The sequence below is a fragment of the Lactuca virosa genome, chromosome 1, assembly GCF_052849685.1.
Source record: "Lactuca virosa cultivar CGN04683 chromosome 1, Lactuca_virosa_CGN04683_v6, whole genome shotgun sequence".
Lineage (NCBI taxonomy): Eukaryota > Viridiplantae > Streptophyta > Magnoliopsida > Asterales > Asteraceae > Lactuca > Lactuca virosa.
In genome coordinates, this window is record NC_136426.1 from 104376481 (window position 1) to 104382517 (window position 6037).

Sequence of the window (6037 nt, forward strand, 5' to 3'; positions counted from 1 at the left end):
AAAGGATGAAATAAAAAGAAATAATGGAGTTCTATTGATTATTTAAATTCTGTATTTATGCATCGTTGACGTCTATGGATTCAAATCTTCATTGACATTAAAGATTTTGAAAAATCGTTTATGTTATTATTAAAATCCATAATTTCTTTGAATTGATCTAGATGTATTTTCGTCAAAAACACGTCATATTGGCTAATACATCACTGGCTGAAAATGATGTGTTTGTGTGTGAAACCTCCCGAAGAAAAAAGAACCATACTATTGATAGTTTGATCCTTTGATACGTTATCCCTACAGAGGAATATACACAAATATTCTTACATAAATTACACAAATCGTCCTTGGTGTTAGGGTGTTCGTTTGGATGAATCGGTTCTTACATAAATTAAACGAATAGTCCCTGCTATATAGTTTAAATTGCATGTTTAGTCCATACTTTTAACTTTAAACTCGGACCGTCTTTGATATGTTTAAAAATTGCATGTTTCGTCCCGCCATATATGAAATGACTATATTGCCTTACTAAGTACTTCTTATGTTTTTAATTCATTTATTAAATTATTTTAATTATTAAAATATATCTCTCTTCTCACGCCACTCTCATCACCCATTCACCTTCTACCCTCATCATGTCCTATTCATTTATAATCCTATTCACTTATAATCCTTATATGTCACCTATTTTTGTCTTTTGTGTTACTAATCGTGGAGATGCATATAAACACAAAACACACATGGGTGTTTGAGAGAGAGAGAGAGAGAGAGAGAGAGAGAGAGAGAGAGAGAGAGAGAGAGAGAGAGAGAGAGAGCTATGGTATACTTAATTATATTGCAAAATTTTAGGAAAACTACCCTTAGAATTCATGAAGGAACTACCTAATAATTTTTTGCAGAAACAAAAATATGTATCAGATTTTTGAACACCTATGAGCTATTTATATATTGCATTCCATATAAAATAGCACAATGCCTAAACCAATTTAAAATTTATCCAACAAAAAATAGACCAATTCATTAAAATTAAAATTAAACTAAAAAATAGTAATAATAAACAAAAGCCCACAACTAAATCGTCGCCTACATTTTTTGGTTTGGCGCTCCATGAAATCAGATTCACGAGTACATAATGCACACTGATACAACCTACATGCCAACATAATTGTGACATCGTCGAGCGGCGATCGCTCCTCCGGCCATGGCCACCGCCCACCGTCGCCACCAACCATCCTACCTCAACTCCGGTTTCACCCTTACATATTTGTTTTCACTCTTAATTTTTTATTTTTATTCCTTTACATAGACTTTGTGTTAATGAGAATGTTAGATACTTAGATAATTAGATTTCATCTTGATTACATTAAGAGATTATAGAAAGTTTTTTGTCTTGCATCTTGATTACAAATTTACAATGATAGATTACAAAATTTATGTTACTCTTGTGATTTTGTATTGCTTTGTCTATGTTAGCAAAACATGAATGATTGATTGGTTTGTGTAATTGTGTTGAATTTTTAGAATCAAGATTCAATAATGTCTTTACATAAGTTTTAAAAAAACATAAAGATAATGAGAAAGAGCAACATAAGTACACGAATGTTGATTTAAACTCACTACTTGTTGATCCGGCAGAATGATCAACTATTGAATGTTATCATGTGAAAATGATATATTGCAAAGTTTGGATTAAGATACGATTATCAATATATTTCAAGCTATAAGACCTCGCCAGATACAATTTTAAAAGCTTTGATATTTTGACTAAACCCGCTACTAGAATATTTTAGTTTGTTATATGTTTCGGTGTTATTTAAATAAGAAACCACGTGGTTTTTGGTTCTAGATTCGTCATTGGAGAGAGAGAGAGAGAGAGAGAGTGAGAGAGAGAGGTTACATAAAAAAAATTATTTTGTTTATTTTTATTGTTTAACCATTATATTTTTGTTTCATTAATGTTTGATCTTGCTATAGCAAGTTTAAGTGATCATAATAGAATATTTTGTTAAAGTTTAATAGTTGTACTGAAATTTTTGACACTAAATTTTCTATTAAAACCAAGGTTCTAAAAAACTCGTCATGACTTCTTCAAGGCTTGTATTTGATACCAAGTTTAATAAAATATCGTCTTAAGTCATATATGTATATAAAAATGAATAATAGTAGAATATATATATATATATATATATATATATATATATATATATATATATATATATATTTACTATCTTATAAAAGAAATCTAACTATTTCTATAAATAGATTCATTATAATAATATTATTTTTTTAAGACGTTCAAGTCTCAAAGCCTAAATTACAACCAATTATAAATAAAATAATAATAAATTTTAAGTCATCCAACCTTATAAGCGTAATGTACAATTATCTAATGCATATTTGGACCCAATTCCGTAATCCCCTGATCGAGTCTGTTTGGCTCCCGAGATCTCGCCAAATATCCCCACATCCAACCTTTTCGTTTTCTTCATTCTCGGATCTCAATTTCAAAATCGAAAACCCTCTATCTCTCCAAATTCTCATCTTCAATCTAATAAAACCTAGCGTCAACACACCACCTCTGATCTTCTTCTCCCCAATTTCACACACACAATCTCCATGGGTCGCCACAATCCACCACCTCCTTCAACGTCTCCACAATCCACAATCACTGTCACCACCTTCATCTCTACCAATTGCTACTCTCCAAAAACCTTCACAAGCGCTAGCCACCACGACCATCGAAACCATTCACCACCACTATCCCATGTCAGCCTTTACCCTGTTTCTCTCTTCTTTGGATTCTTAGGTATGTGAGGCAGTGTTGGTGTGTCCGCCATAACCATCACCAACATCGCCACCATCCACTGTCAACCTAACCCCATTGGTGGATCTGGAATCGCCCTCCTTCTCTTCTCTCTCATTCGATCGCAGAGAAGATAAATCAAGAGATATGGAGTTGGAGAGAGCATTTGTCGCCACCATCGCCAATCTATTGTGAGTTGCTATTTCCTCCATTTTTCTCTCCTTTTCATTCTTTCCTGAATCATGTTCGTCTCCAACAGATGCAAGTTAACCCCCCATTTTCCCTTTCCTTTTCATATGCAATCAATTTAAATATGAAATGTATTCTTAGTTGTTATGTAAAAGAAGTACTGGTGATTTTTATTATTAGCTTTATATTTTCACTTTTTATTAAATAACAAGAAACTTGAAGCATCTTATATGTCAAATGATATAGGGAGCCCTTGGTGGTGAATTTGAAATACTTCACTGTGAAAAAAAGGTGTTAGCTTTAACAATGATGGAACATGCTTCATATCAAATGAATTGGTAATAATCCTTTGCATACTGTATACTCCTGGTTTTTATAAACTATATTGATCAAGTAGATATATTTTGTAGCCTAGGTTAGAATCATGTCTCTGTTATTTTATTTTATTTTATTTTTGTGTGTGTGTGCGCGAAGATGCCATATAGACAGCATGCATTTTTTTTTAAATTATCTGTCAAATTCAGAAATCCGTTTGCCTCTTTAAGTTTAGCACAAGTTTTATGTTTATAATTCTGATATGTTTCATAATATTAAATCCCAACACTTTTATGTTCAATGACACTTCTATATTGCAGTGAAATAACACATGAAGATCCACAGACTGCAAATCGTGATCATGTTTTCTTTAATAGAAAGAACATAATTATTGTAAGCATCATGTTAAGCTATAATTACATGCTTCTTGGTTTTGGTTTAGTCACAAACCAGCACAGAGCGTTTGTAAATACCTTATCTAACCATTTGAGTAAGGAGGTATACAAGCTGATTTTTGTCCCTACTGTTCTTCAGGTCTACAAATGTAAATTAATATATCTATCTGATCATACATGATTTTAGGCTAATTTAAAAATACCAAGTTAATCATATATTGCATAAGAGAACGGGACCATGTGATGAGAAATAATAACCTAATGGTGTTTCCATGATGCTTGAAGAATGAAGGTCATGATGTATGTGTGCAACACACTGCTTGATTAGGTTATGTTATATAATACACCATCTTCATTGCAATCCCCTCCCCTGAAAACCAGGAGACAACCCTCATAAAGTAATTCATGAATTAGATATATATTTTTTGATTTTTATGTTTAAACATTAGTATATTCAATTGCTTTCCATTTTAATATTATGTTTAAGCCATAATATCCTAACTGTGGCATCCCTCATAACTGAAATAAGTAAAATGGGTAAATGGTAGTATATGTTAACTGAGTATTCTGTTTAAGTTATTGAGTTGAGTTGAATTTTAGTTTTTGTTTATTGATTATGACAGGGGGTTGTACCGGTGGTGAAAAAATTAAGTGATAGAGAGCAGCAATGAGATGGAGGAAAGGGGAATGGTTTTTTCATTCATTCGATCATTATTCTCTCCAATCGTTTTGATCCCATATCCAACCTCAAAATTAAGCTAAACAAACGACTTTTTGCTTCTTCGGAAACATACTTGATAAGTTATAAATTGAACCCCAAAAAACCTTGCAACTTCTTGCTAATAAATGAAAGTAAGTTGTTATCTTTTGCATTCAATTTATGTTAAATGCAGGAAAATAACAACTAACTTACAAATTATAATTCCCTGATGAGAAATAAATTGAAAGTACAGACTGTGTAGTCAAAAAGGTATTGGGAAGGGATATTTGCTCATTTCCTAACATCCCATCTCATATATGGCAAGTATAACATTGTTCTTTTTCCATTTAGTCTTGAAAATGCATTAATGTGAAATCAATACTTGAATATTTATCTGACGTCACTTTTTTGTCTAGATTTCAGATGAACAAAGTTAGCATGATTGTCGTTAGAGATTCAACAAAATAGATGTTGCAACCACTGCTAATCTATCACAAAGTTATTTTGGTTGCTTGCCACATATTTTTATTAATGATTTCTAACAGAGGCTTAAAGATTTATAGAGTTTTATAGTAAGCAATTCTTATTGTAAGTCTCATAGTTTTTAGAAAGTATAGCAATTCAAAACTTTATTTTATTTTAGTATTGTCAAAAAATTCATTTTACTATATGTGAATTTTTAATATGTATATCTGGCTTTTTTTAGTGGTATGACATCGAAACTGATTACATTACTATTTTGTTGTTAAGTTTTGCAATTGATTGTTTAACTGGAATATTATAATACTTTATTGTTATTTAAATAATATTTTTAAAAAGTTGAACTTTTTTGCATTTGTTTGTGAATAATAACAATGAACTTATTTTCACTATGCACAAAATAGCAATGTATTTTCATTTAACTCTATAAAAAGCTATAAATCATTTGATATAGGGTTAAATGCCTAAAAAAATTGTCATAACGAAAGTAGGCATCTGTATGAATAAATAAGTAAAATTACATTGTTATTTTTTAGCTTTTAAACCTCTAAAAAGCATCCTACTTCCATTTAAAACAATTTTAAATGCCAAAAAATAGTTGTAATAAATGTAGACTACTGTAAAAGAATTGTTATTTTTACATTAACCCTCTAAAAAACAACATATTTTCATTGAAATTAATCATTGTCCACGGAAAAGAATTAACTGCGGAAACAAATTATTTGTCACCCGCTGCTTTGCGCGGTAGACAGCTAGTGTATATATATATATATATATATATATATATATATATATATATATATATATATATATATATATATATAATTGCCGCTTTAAGTCAAGTTTTACAAAGGATGTTGCTTACCACGACTCGTAAAAAATTAAGACTTGATATGCCTAACTTTATTTTGAACCTTGATTAAAACCATTAATTTTTTTTATTATTTTCTGTTATGGTCATTTTTACACAAGGTAAAAGCATGTCAAAATGGTATAAAATAGTAAAATTAATTAAACTTGGTTACCTTTCACTAAATGCAATGAAATATAATTGATAAACCATAAAAATAAGTGAAATATAATGATATTTATGTTTTGTTATTCATTTTGCTTTTCCTAATTTAGATAGAGTCTTTCTGATGACATAATCTAAATTTTCAT